At 37.9% G+C, this 14,006-nt stretch overlaps 1 long non-coding RNA gene across 2 annotated transcripts in view; it reads right to left on the reverse strand.

Moving 5' to 3' along the window:
• Positions 1-14,006, reverse strand: part of LOC136305023 (uncharacterized) — a 140,702-nt gene that overhangs the window by 16,599 nt on the left and 110,097 nt on the right. For both annotated transcript variants that reach the window (XR_010724979.1, XR_010724980.1), the window contains exon 2: positions 1,390-1,473. This is a non-coding gene — a long non-coding RNA (uncharacterized lncRNA). The remainder of the gene's footprint in view (positions 1-1,389; positions 1,474-14,006) is intronic.

A 14,006-nucleotide genomic window follows, 5' to 3' on the forward strand; every position in this document is an offset into this window, starting at 1 on the left:
ACCTTCCTGTAGAGAACCAGCCCCAGAGCAGGGATGGGGGAGGAGGCTGGAGGGTCGCTCATCTCCAGGTAAAACTTTATTTACTATTAAATAAATATTTAATAATATTTCTTTATTAAATAAATATTATTAAATATTATTAAAATAGTCTGACTTGCTGTTCCAAGTCAATTAGTGGCTGCTTAAACACAAGAACCAGGGATCACGATTCCCATCCCTGTTTTCTGAAAGCAAAAGTCTAACTTACAGTGAAGAAAAAACTCACATTCTTAAGCTATATTATGTCAATATGATGATCCTATATGCATCAGAAATGTACATGTGACAAACTTGGAGCACGCAAGGGGAAGAATTTAGAGCAAAATTAATAGGAATATTCAGAATGTAGAAAAGTCTAAATTATCCACATGCAGCAGGATTCATGCAATGTTTTCCTAAAAAGACATCTATCTTGACTGAAGGGAATTTTGTATTGCTTTACCTTTTTTTAGCTTTTTAGGGGAAAAAAAAAAAGTATTTTAAACTGAAATAAAATTATGTGTCAAGGTTTTAAACCACATGCAGAGATGATTGTGAGGGGCAGGTAATGAAAGCTGCAATCACTGTTAAGTGGCATAAAACAGGACCTGAAGTTTAATGAATAGACAAGAAATTGCTCTCCCTCTTCTATACCTGCCTATCCTCTTCTTGTACCCTGCGAGACTGTCTTGGTTAGGAATATCTGAGTCACACCGGACCACCAGTAGTTCATGAAAACCCGTGACAGCAGCTGAGACTGGGCTGTGGTCAGTGACTCCTGGAGCTGGGTAACATTTCAGGCTGCAGAGGAGTTACGGGATTGGGTTCCTCAGAGATCGCTGCTGTATGGTGCTGCTTATTCTGTGGCTTTTCTTATTTGGCCTAGAGACACATTTCTGTAGTTTATGCAAAGCAGAAGTCAATGAAACTCACTCTTCTCTAATCACAGTTTAGTCTCATTTGGGTTTTCTTCCCCACCGCAACATATTTTACTTTTGTTTATAACAGAAACAAAGCAAAAAATTTCCCCAAATAAACATATGGAAAAATCCCCTTGGTCTTTGGAAACATTTCTTTGAGATGATATATTGCCTCACGCACTAATATATACAGTTCAAAGGAAAATAATGGGTGTATTGTCTCAACAAGGCAAATTTAAACATTTAAATCATTGACATGTACCAACACACACACAAGGACAGTCATCTTGGTTAGTTAAAAGACACAATAATATTTCCCAACAACGTTGAACTTCTAAAGGTGATGGTGAAAGAGAGCCAAGATGATTAAAGGAACGTGTACAGGTGGCAATGGCAGGTGGAAAGTGTCAGAAGGAGGCAGTCAGGAATATTTTGGAAAGGTGCACTCTACCTGTGTAGCCCAGCGAATTGTCGCCATTATCAGAGGTGGGGAGTGGTGTCCCGCTGTCGTTCCCCCGCTCTAGGTCCTCGGAGTCTGTCGGAAACAACACCAGAGCTGCTGATGGGGTCACAGGAGTAACAGTAGTTGCCATTTTGATCACAACACGTCCAGACACAAATAAATCCATACACGACAGCAAGAGCCACAGTGCCAGCGCACGGCACACCTCGTCCTTCCCCTGCCTGTGCCTCGGAGCCCGGAGAGCCACGGCCGGCAGCATGGCCCAGGGTCCCCAAAAAGCTGTCTGCTGTCCCCCTCTGCCCGCTCCCAGTGTGACTCTGCAGCCAGCCAGCCACAGTGGCCACCCTGCTAACCAGCCAGCGCAGGCTGCAGGGAGCATATGGGGACGGAGAGGCAGGGGAGCTGAATGCTAGCATTGCTAATTTTCCACCTTATTGTTAATCAAAGCTATTGACTGTGATCACTCCCCATCATCGCTTCATCTCCTGGCAATTACAGACCCGGGGGACTTCACCTCTTTGTGGGGAGGAGGCGGGGGGACGACTGGGGCTTGGCGAGCACAGAGGGGGCTGCTCTACCTCTGCTGGGAGATAGGGAAGGGGAAAGGGATAGAGCCCTCCTGGAAAAGGCAACAGTTTAGCATCACACGGAGTAAGATGTGTTTTCCGCTAAAAGATCCTTGCGAGGAATACTCCATTTCGATGTCACATTGGAAAAAAAAAAAAAAAGGAAAAAAAAAAAAAAGGGAAGGCAGCTGGTCAGCTAAACACATAAATGAACACATGTTTTAAGACCCCAAGATAAATTGATGATCAAAACACCACAAATCACCACGAATATAACTCATAATGATGAACTGCAAAATTCAAAACAGAAAAATAAAATAAAATAAAATCCTAGTTGCTCTGAAGACAGAACAGCACAACCCGAAGGAATTTGTTGGCAATATCCCTGCACCTTTTAACTCTAACTGTAAAACTGTTTATTAAACTTAAATCCTATTTTAGTTTACTCTTGATAGTGCACTGTGCCACAGATAGTATCTAAATAGAAATGTTAGTATTTTGTTGGAAGAAAGCTTCAAGAAGCAAATGTCTTTGCAAAATTAACACTGGCACAACAATAGGATGTATTTTTTTCCTTTTTCTCTGTTGACAGGTGTCAGATAATTTATTAATTATTGCAAAGACATGTTTTGTTCTCTCAGACATATTCTGGACTTCTATAATGACTGAAAATAACTGTTCATTTTCAACAAAATCCACACTAAAAATTACTCTGAATTTTCACAAAACACCCAAAGCAACAGTATATGAAGCAAAACTAGAAAGACAACCATAAGTGGGCGTTTTTTCCCCGGTATGCCTAATTTTACTCGCCCAGTCACTCTCATTTTTAAAATGCAATGTCAAGCATTCATTTCTCCATTTGTTTTCTAAACAATCTTAGAGACAATAGGTTTAAAAATCAAAATCTTTTTAATGAGTTACAAAGGAAAAATATGAAGAAAACCAAAATCCTCAAGACCAACCCACTCAAAGGACCTTATTGGAAAAGAAATATTCCTTTAGAAAAGTCAATTAAAGGATTGATAGCATGCCTTTCAAAATACTGTCGTGCAAATTAAGAAAATAAAAGGCCAAACAACAAAAAGCACCCGAGCACCAAGATGATGTTTCATCTTGGCAGATGAAAGAAGTGAAATATGTTCGCTTATTGGCCCATTCATCTTTGCTGGCTCACTAATGGCCAATGTCACGTACATCTTTAAAATCTGCCCTGAAAATGGCTGTAGATTGACTGGATCAACTCTCTGTTTCTCCAGATTGCTCACTCATTTGCATTCAGGGGTTGATTGGGTCGAAGTTTTAAATTACTGCAGTAAAGGACAGAAGGACAGGACTTTTTTGTTAATTTAAGTGGCAGAGGCTGTGCCTACCTTTCTTAGTGTAAAGGTTTATAATGGACTACAGGGAGCCCAAACCAAATTTAACCAATGAACGTTCTGATCATCATTCTGAGAGACTGATTGCATTCTAGGAGATTTAACCACACACTACTCAAAATGATTGAGGAGGAAGACGATGCATTGAAAGCTACTGGAAGTGTTCTGCCTGTCACTGTAATGTTTGGTGTCGTGCAAAATATAATTATGCAATGGATTGGACTTTTTTACCCAACACAGCCCCTCAGATAAGGTATTCCAAGCAGTGGGCCATCCTCCTCATGGCCAACCTCACAACCAACCAATGCTAATGCCCCTAGAAAAACTCACTTTAGAGTTTTAACAGGATCAGTCTCCAATTCAGAAATGCTGTGAACTCAATAAAGCCAACAGGCTAGGAGAGCAGCAGCTTTAAAAACCAGGCTACAACTAGTTGCAGCTATTTAGGCTTGCAAATCTTGGCTCCAATCACTCAGTAAAAGTAAATGAGAGGGGATTAGTCTCTTTTTGGCACTACTGATACTTATATCTGTTAGTGACAATGCACTTGTTATTTACGATCTAAAACTATGCCGACATTGTTCACTCTCTCGTTCTTTGAGAAATGCTATTTTTCCACCTGATACTGAAAATTATATTCAACTCATGTTAAATTATGGTCTCTGGCTGGAAATTACTCACTAATGATGAATTCTACCCATTTCATTGAACAATAAGTGCTACATTTTGGGCTGTTGCCCTCAGTGCTGGGCTGAACTTAATTTCAGCTCTGTCAGAAGTTCCAGCTTTGCTTAGGAGTCTCAGTAAAAACTTAACAGAGGTAAGTAGTGTTGACTTAAATAACGCATTTCACTGTAGGACTGCTGTGAAGGCACTCTGTTGAATGGCTAGCAAAAGTCCTGAATGTTAAGGCGTGGTGTATTTCTTATGACTACCATGCTGTAGAATCAGGCAATTTTCAACTTGGCTGTCTTAAACATAATAAACAATTTTACACCATTACTCTTTTCCAACTTGTTACAATGCCAGCAAATGTGGAGCAAATGAACTATAAACTCAAGAACAATTCACCTGATACATGAAGAATTTGCAATTCAGTCTGAGTCAAAGCAGAGGCTGAACCTGGTGCCTCATTCCTCAAAGAAATGTCATAATCAGTCTTTAAGAGGTTTCACAGAAGTGACACAGAGAGATGTCCCTTAAAAAAACCTCTCCAATATGGTTGGACATTTTGGTTGAATTTCTGTATCAGACAAACAATGTTTAAACCAAGGTTTCTATTTTTTCTTAGCTGCTCAAAAAAGGGAGCCTGTTTTCACTGAAATAAAACTTAAACTTTAAAAAGATGACTAGGCAGTTAATGGCTGATTCATTATGTAAAAAAAACCACAGCCACCCAAACAACAAAAAACAATCAAACAAGCCCCAAAACCAACACAACACAAATCTCCCCCTCTCCCCACCCCCCCCAAAAAAAAAATTCAGCAGAAAAAAATACTTTTATCTATAAGTATGCAAAACTTTAGGAAGTATTAAAAAGAAGTTTCCCTCCTTTTTTTTTTTTTTTTTACAGTCCCAAATGAGTTAATTTCAACTCAAGAGGAAGTTGAAAAGTAAAGCCTGAAGTAACAAAAAAGAAGGGTCAAGCCACCCCTTAGCAATTGCTACTACATTTTTCTTTCACAGGAGCACTTGAGACGCTCTTCATTTGAGAGGTGGAACACCCTCATCATGATGAAAACATCTCATTCCCTCTTTCCACGCAAATTTCCAGAGCAACCATTCATGAAGTTGAGCAAGACATTAAAAAAAAAAAAACAAAACAAAACACAAAAACAACAAAAGAACCAACAAACATCTACTTGGACTTGAGAGGAGAGTGTTAAGTTTACCAGCACTGAGTGCTCCAGCTTCTTAGTGGAATGTTTTCAGGCTTAATCAGCCCAAGCACACATGACCCCTTCAAAGCATCAAGAGGATTTTTGCATAATCATACAGCTTCAGGACAATTCTAGGTGTCAATGGCATTTGGAGAGCACCGATTTACATGAATGTGAGGAGCCTTTTCCAATGAAATTTCTACTGAAATCTCCAAGTTATTCCATTTTATTGGATGGACCTACCATTCATGCTTTAATTTACATATCTTTAGCTCCTCAAAATTTTTAGAAAGTCCAAATAGTAAATATTTACTATTGGTATTCATTCTTTAGGCTCCCAGAACACCTCTAACCAGACAGACACACTTATTTTCACAGCTACTTTTATTCAAGTGCATTTTACAATCCTAACTTCCAAAATTATATTAAACATGTTTTTAACCGTGGGTCTTCTCTTCATAGAAAAGTCACCAGTGACTTTTTTCCCCACTGGTAAGAGAAAGATGCCATCAGTTATTGCTTCTCTTGAACCAGGAGATATATCTGGATGACACATTTTATTGATGATGCACCCTCAAAAATCCCCAGATGATTCAGTATTGATGCCCTGGCTCAGCCTCCTGGTGGACATAAAGAAAAATTAAAAAGACCGAAACAGACACAACCTCTTACTTCTGTAAGAATTTCACATGTCTGACTTTATCCACTGGTCTTTGTTTATCTGAAATTAAAGCCACCTACTGAAAAACATCTGACTACAAAAAATAGTAACTGTTACCATATTTAATTCCAAAATTTTTGTCTTCATTATTTCTTGTTATGTTTCTATAAATTTCATTATCATCAGCAGCTTGGGGGTACAAAACTGGAAGGAAACAGCATGAACAGCATTTTGCAAATGAGCATTAATAAAAGATTAGGGTGAAGCAAATGAATATAAACTACTATCAATATTAGAATTGTGTTCTACAAATTGGATCAATTCCCATTGATTACTTTCTAGTGATCTAGATGAATTCAAGAAGAGACATCAGAAAAAAACGCCCAACTGGGACTGCATCAGACCACAGGCTAAGATGAGGAACTAAATTAGTAAATTGGTAGCCAAGTTTTTTTTCCAGTATTTTGATTTATTCTAGGTTTTCTTTGGAGTTACAGTAGAAATACACTATAATATGTCTTAAAAAGTACTTAATTTATTCCTATTTCTTCGCTTGGTTGTAAACAATGACAAAACAATTTATGCTCTCAGAGTATAAATAAGGATAGTACCTAAAGGAGAACTACTGATAAAAGTAAAATCATTAAATCTAAGAGAAGCAAATTTTGTACAGGGAAAGTTCTATCTAATATTATATGTTTATTTAGAAAACCACAGATGTAGTTTTCAAGGATGTAGACCTGTTCTTCATCTGGAACAGAAAGGAAAAACTTGAGGCTATGTGCAGAATTGGGAATAATTAGGCCATCTTTAGACTATCACAGCTTTATGAACACTCAAAGGTCTGTATCAAAAACCTGTTAATCTGATGAATATCCTTACCAATATTTCATAATAGCTCAAAGGAAGTGTTCTGTTTCATAAGATTTAATACAGCATCTTTCTAGAGATTTGCACATTCAGACAGCTAACTTGTTTAAGTTGGATAATTTAGGGAGTTATGACCCCTTTCATCAGCTAAGAGTCTCCACAAGTAATAACTAGCTCTTCATTAAAAATTTACACTGCTCAGCTGCCTCATTTCAGAAGTTAAGAAAGATTCAAGCTAAGGGGAAAAGGCAAGAATTTGCTCTCTCATAATGTCCTTAATGTGAAGATCTGACTCAAGTGAATTACAAATAAATACACAAGGTTTTTTATTATTAACAGCTTGTAAAAGTGTGTTCTAGCAATTCAATAAGTAGTCTAAAAATATAATGTACACTTAGACAAAGGTATAGAAATGTTATTCATTACATTCAAAATACATTATTTTGATGAGAAAATAAGACTTTTTAGTGTAAAAGAAATACCTTAGAAATTGAATTTTTCTAAAACAAGGAAGAATGAAGCATTTATTTAATGGTTGAAGTTTTCATTTTTTAGGTTTTTTTTTTTTTTTGCTTGTCTTGAAAGAAGAGTGCATGACTGAAACCCTGACAAAACCTCAGTTAGGATGCTATTTAAGAACTTTTCCTTCCCTTTATTTTTGCAACTCATACAATAACAGCCTTTAACTAAGAAAAAAATGTAAATGAGTGAGAATTTTATTATGCATAAACATGAAACAACCTTGTTGCATCTTTGCAATCAGTTTATTTATTTATGCAGTAGGTAATAAACAAAGGTGTTGAGCAACTTCAACAGAGATCCAGCAAATACTATTTTACTGAGCAGCAGAACCATAGGCTGAAGTCTTTTGTGGGATCAGTCACTGTATAAATCCACTTACACAGAAAACATTTCTGACTGAACACTTGAAATCCCAAAATTTGGCATTTGGCAGAGACCGCAACAAACTTGCACTATGAGACTTTGATGCTGCCAGACCTGCCTGTTGTTTTCTCTCCCCACCTGCCCTTGCTCCTGGACTTCTTCTGGCTTTTCCTTGCACTTCTTGGGCTGTCCCTTGTAGCACTCTCTCCTGTTTGGCATCTGCTCCCGTTTCTTTCCCTGCCAGACAAGCCCGAAGGTAACAGCCACTCAGGCTAATTAAATGGTGCTGCCAGTGAGCTAACAGGTGGTGGCCCCAGCTGCTTTAGTCGCAGGGGTAGATAAGAGACCCATCGGTAATGTTTGGTGTATATGGCACTATGATTAATTAAGACAAGAATCCATTTTCTAGGGAGAGAGAATCAGATTTATAAAAGCGCTTTCTATTCCAAGGTAACAAGCAATGGTTCTTCAGAAAATGCAGAAATAAATGACTTTTTTTGAAGTGCTCACCAGTCATCTTGGCTATGTTCAATCTGGCATAGGCATAAGACCTACTTGACATAGATTTCTTTGCACGAGTTTTTTCTTCATGCAAGTATTTTCGCTTTACTGCAAACTGTGAGTTTTAACTTGCTTCAGGAAATGTTCTCTCCCTTAGAAGGCCTCCTATTTTATTTTCTTCCAAGTAAACTTACATGTTTGTTGAGAAAGCTCTGATTGCTGTGGGAACTACTATCAAGACATTTAAATAATAGCAACTAATACCACGTACAGCCGCAGAACTGGTTCTGCAAGCTTCCCATGCAATCCTCCAACTCTACTGGACCTCTTGCAGTAATCCCCTAACTATTGAATTAAACCCTCTGAGACTACACCCAGTCCTTCAGGCATTAACCCCTAGAGCTGCTCTTCCATGGCTTCAGCCCTGCAAGGACGTTTTGAGGCTGAATTATGCAGCTGCTTTACAAGAAGCTGCCCCCAAAATAGCAGCAGAGAAGTGAGTTCCCTTGCTCTTTGCTGTAGAGCTGGAACACAGAAAGGATTCCACCATGCTTAATTACCCCTTATATTTTTCAGCTGAGTGGTGAACTTTGGGCAGGTGATGAATTTCCCTCATTAATGACAATTACAGACAAACAAGGAAAATGCAGGAACTAATTCAGCATACCAGCAGCCTTGCAGTGACATGATTTGAAATTAAAACTACCATACAAATGAATATTGAAGCGGATGTACACAATCCAAGAGCTGAGAAAGTCCTTTCTCATTCTCATTGCTTTTCTGAATATGCAGAGTCATCTTCTGAGCTGTCAAAGATGTAACTGCAACACAGCTGTGTCATTTGCATTTTACCAGTCTATCTGCAGAGCTCAGCATGAGGAATAATATTAAATCAATGTATGTCAATGCTTGCTTAAAGAAAGAACAGACATACTTGCACTAATACACTGTCCAGCAAGGCAAGACACTGGCACATTAACTCAGCCTATTAACACAGATATTTAAGTGAGAAAATCCCCCTGATATCACAAGAATCACAAGTTATTGGCCTTCAGAAAACACTCCTAGCTATTCTGATTTGGTTTGACTTCCCCCCCTTTTAAATGGGCTACATTTTGAACAATTCTGCTGTTCCCAACACGTTTTCTACCTTCGAACAGTGACTTCAGCCACATTGTGATTACTGATACCTTTAGCACATGGATTTCTTAGAGGGTTTATATCCTGTTGTTGCTCTTCTGTGCTTTCCCTTACTTTTTGTCTCCCACACCCCACCTCTTTGGTTATGACAAAATAGCCAGCAGACAGGACAGGCTGTAAAGGTCCCTGTCCTTCCATACTTAAAGCCAATCACATTGTATTTACCTTGTCTTCTGTACAAAGCTAAAGTATGCTATAGCCTATGGAGTGATTCAAGGATTAAAAAATTAAGGTCCAGCCCTGTTGTAGTTGATCAATTAAAATCACTGTGGCCTACCAAGAAAATATTTGGTAGGTAATGATTTTGAAATGAAGTGAAAAGGTGACTTACAAGGTAAACAGACATTCAAACTCACTTGTAAAAAGACACAGAGTTGAAAAACGTGCACTGTCAATCAGTACTTCTCTATGAGGATAAATTTACAGCAAGCTACAAGCATCATCAAACCACACATACAATTCCATACAACATGATAGTCAGCCAAGATGTCCGGAATTCCCTTTCCTACTCATCTTCTAGGTGTATTAAACGAAACTCACTTGCAACAATACTTTTTTTTTTTTTTTTAATCAAAAGATTTAAAAAATTGTCTTCTTTTATTCATGCTAAATAGAGGTAAGGACTTCACGGAAGTTTTTTCCTTTTGTTATTTGACCACAGGTATTCTTTCTGTAAAGCTCTTCTGAAGAACTTCTGCTTTTTGCAGCGTAATGAAATGCATTTTACAAAGAAGGTTTTTGAATTTGTGCCTTGGAGAGAAGCCATATAACAGGTGTTCCTGCTTGCTTTGTTTACCTGAGCTGACTACTCACTGCTCAAAATCATATCCTTAAGAAAACAAATGATGGAGCATGTAAGCATTTGCTGGAAAATTTGATATTAGGCATGAAGCCTTTTCTTGTTAAGCAGCAAAATGCTCCCATTGACTGGATGCAAGGTTCTGTTAGCACAGCTGTGACTACTTCAGGGAAGTGGGAGAAAGAGCCACAAATAAAGAATTAGCAATTACTATCTAGCTCATAATGAAACATACAGATATGTCCCAATCAACTTAATGATTCTCAGCCTGAACAGGGAAAGATAAAATAGTGGTAAGCTAATGCAATAGTTCCTAATGGTTCTTTAGCATCTTCCAGCTGGGAATCTCATTTCTCAGTGTGATTAATGTCAGCCTCCAAAGAAAGCACAAGGTCAAAAATTACTCCAGGTTTATGAACTTAAACTCCAGACAAAATAGAACAATGATCAAATGAAATAGCTGAGGAGGAGAACAATCAATAACTCCTCTATCTTGTCAGAATTCAACTCTGCAAAATTAATACCAAATAAGAAATCATAAAACACAGCAAGGGGTACTTGAGTTTACAAGGATATACAGATTTCTCTAAATATTGTTAATTTGTAATACTGTGTACACTGAACGTAGGAATTACTAGCTAGAGGCAGTAATTTTGAAACAAAAAGGGACCTTCAACAGATCCACAGGAGTCCCAGAATTAGGGTTGTAACTGGAAACACAAAGCTCAAAGCATTCAAATACAATCACTGAAGGATAAGTTTTAAACTACACAAATAATATGAGAACAATGCCAGTGTAAATAACAAAAGCAACCGAATCAAAATTTTCATGGATAAGACTATCAAGATGGAAAAGATTAACTAAATTACACATCTATGTACAAAAATCAACCAGACCTTTGAGATAAACAGAAAAGCATAATCCTATCAGAAGCTTCAGTTTGTGCATCGATAGATACAGAACAACAACTAAATAGCAAATGGAAAGAAACATTTGTATTTTGTGTTTTGTATTTTGTGCTAGCAATGCCCCCTTTCAAAAGCAAACCCAAAAACCTCATATAGTGCTAGAGACCAGGAAATAAGGCTTCTCATAATAAGGGACTCATTTATCACCAGTAATGAACCGAAAATTGAAGCACAGATGACTAAGAATTCATTGTGTCAGATTTACATGTAGAAAGTTTCTCAAGTATATCATTGCTGACTGGGTCACAGCTTTAATATCGCTGACCAAAAGTACAACACTGCAAGAGCGACAGCTTGAAAAGAGAAAAATTTCTTTATCAAGCCCTCACTGTTTGTTTGTCCTACCTTCATTTAATGTGTTGGTGCAGCTGCTTTGGGCAGGAAATAAAAAATACTTCTAAAGCAACATTATACATCTCACGTGTTTCTAGCGTGATTGGTTCCATATTGTTGGGGCCCTCAAGCGCCTCTAGCAGAGATCCTCAGCAAATTTAAACATGTCAAAGTGGATAAAATCAGAAATAGATGCTTCATCCCTATGGGGCCAGGATGACTGCTACCCAGCACTGAAATTCCAGCAGGCAAGATGATGCCCTGGCTTCCATCTGAGTTTTGCTGGCTGCCAGGGGGTGCTGAAATGAGCACAGAACCTGAGCCCTGAGGGGGCTGTCAGCAGCCCCTGCAAGGCTCCTGCAATCCCATGGGGCTCCTCTCTGGTGCTACTGGCAATGGGGCCAGCAGCCCCCAACCCTTGCTTGGTGTCCCAGATGGGCAGCAGGCTGAGATCACTGCAGATGTGTCACTGGACCAAGGAAAAGTCTGTCCTTCAGCAACATTTTTACTGTCTGGTCAATGGGGAAGCTTAGAAGCTGGTTAGGTCTCCAGTGGAAAACTTTCGTTCACTACAAAGAGCCCTTAAAGCTGAATAGATGGAGCAGAGTTTAAGTATCTCACATAACAGGATTTCAGAAGATCTAGGCACTGATAATCACAGAGCCGTTGATCCAGACCTGTACAAATAATCACAAACAAGTTGTGAGGTGGCTCAGATCTCAGTCATACACCCATTATTACTACTGAGTTTAAACAACTGCATGCTGTAATCTATAGGTTTGGTAGTTTGAAACTTCGGCATATTATGATACTCAGAATTTTTAGGTATATCTAAGATTATTCCGACTACTATACTAAACTTCCACCATAAAACAGAACAATACGAAAGGGAATTTAATATTTTTACTGGCTTCAATTTTATTTGTTTTGGTGGGAATATAGGTATGAAAATGATGGAAAAAGGAGACAGGAGAACAATACAAATGCACAAGAACGTTAGGAAAAGAAAAGCATATTTAGTGTATTGAAAGCAATTAATCATATTTCCTTTTAGGAGGCCAGACTACAGAAGATTCCTGGAAAAGCAGTGTAATTTCAGAAGGCGCTGGATATGAAAAAAAGAGAGTAACACATTGGATCAAATAACATGTCCAGCTAGAGACCGGTCTGACATTGAACACTAGTTAGAAAGTAAAACAAGAAAGAATGTTATTATTTTATATTTCAAATAGGAAAAAAGTCTCAGAAAATACTGACAAAATTCAAACTTTAAACCAAAAGAAACTACTGAGTTTACTCCATCATTCCTTTTACTCAAGCTGTATAGTTTATTCTACTCTACCCAGTCTTGTGTTGCTGTTCTACAACTGTGGAGTGACCAAGGAGATGGGATATAATCTTGAAAGCTTAACACTGGAGATAAATAAGCTGTAAGTGCACATAAATGCTCGGAACTGAATAAAACTAGAACATTAAACAACTCAGTGAGAAAGACTTCACATCTGAAGTGAAGACTATTTAAAGTGCCCTTCAGGAAAAGCTTCTAAAACTGTTAAACATTATAGAACTTTTACCTTAGCTACAAAACAATGAGCAATAAAAACAGAAACTTTTTTTTTTAGAAATAATATAATTAAACTCAATCTAAGATGTTTTCCTTATGGTTTTTATTTTTCTCAATGGTTATGATTTTGAAAATGTATTTAGTCTTAGAAAAGTGACACATGTAATATAAAGAATGTTGTGTTCAATGATGAAGGGAAAACTGGGTAAAAAAATTGCAATAAGTAAATAAAATCTCCCATAAACACTGGCTGAAATGTTAACTAGTTTTACGCTGATTAGCACTCATGCCTAAGAAGGCTCCCCAGGTGAGCTCCTATTTAAGCTTTTCTCCTCAGCTTGAAACATGAACATAATTATGTTTGACTAGATTCAGGCTGAGTGTCTCAGGGTCCTGCCCCCCCAGTCATCTCAATCAAAGTCCTAGACAAAACCTTTCCCATTTTCCTTGAAACCTCCCACCACAGGTATCCTTCTCAAGACAACCAAAAGAGACAAGTTGGTGGGTAGTGAAATCCTTTCTAACATGCAGACAAAATGCAACTGCACCTCACATCCACTGGTTCAGGTGTAGCTTTGAGACTCCTTCCATCTTTATTTAATCTGTTAAAAGGTTAGCAAGGGAATTCAGAAAAGACTAGAGCAGGAGATCCAACAAATTCTGACTCTGTGATAGCAGAATCCCTATTTGGTACAGGTCAGACTACAGTAAAACACTTCCAAGCCCTTCCTCATCCCATTAACTTATTTTCTCAATACATATTTAATAATCTGAACTTGAGACATTTATAGAAATTTCATATTTCATATTTCTTAAATATGTATGATTACCTAATTCTACTATTTGGATTCTTACAATTGAAAATAAAGGCCATTCATAAGTAGGAAAAAAAAGGCATTTGATGAAAAATGCTATAGGTACCTGAAGATTTTTCTGATGATAAACTATGAGGGAAAATTTGGCTGATTTAAACTGGCCCCTCATTTATCATATCCAGT

The sequence above is a fragment of the Chamaea fasciata genome, unplaced genomic scaffold (genome assembly GCF_029207755.1).
Source record: "Chamaea fasciata isolate MVZ Bird 193981 ecotype frontalis unplaced genomic scaffold, bChaFas1.0.hap1 SCAF_2, whole genome shotgun sequence".
Lineage (NCBI taxonomy): Eukaryota > Metazoa > Chordata > Aves > Passeriformes > Sylviidae > Chamaea > Chamaea fasciata.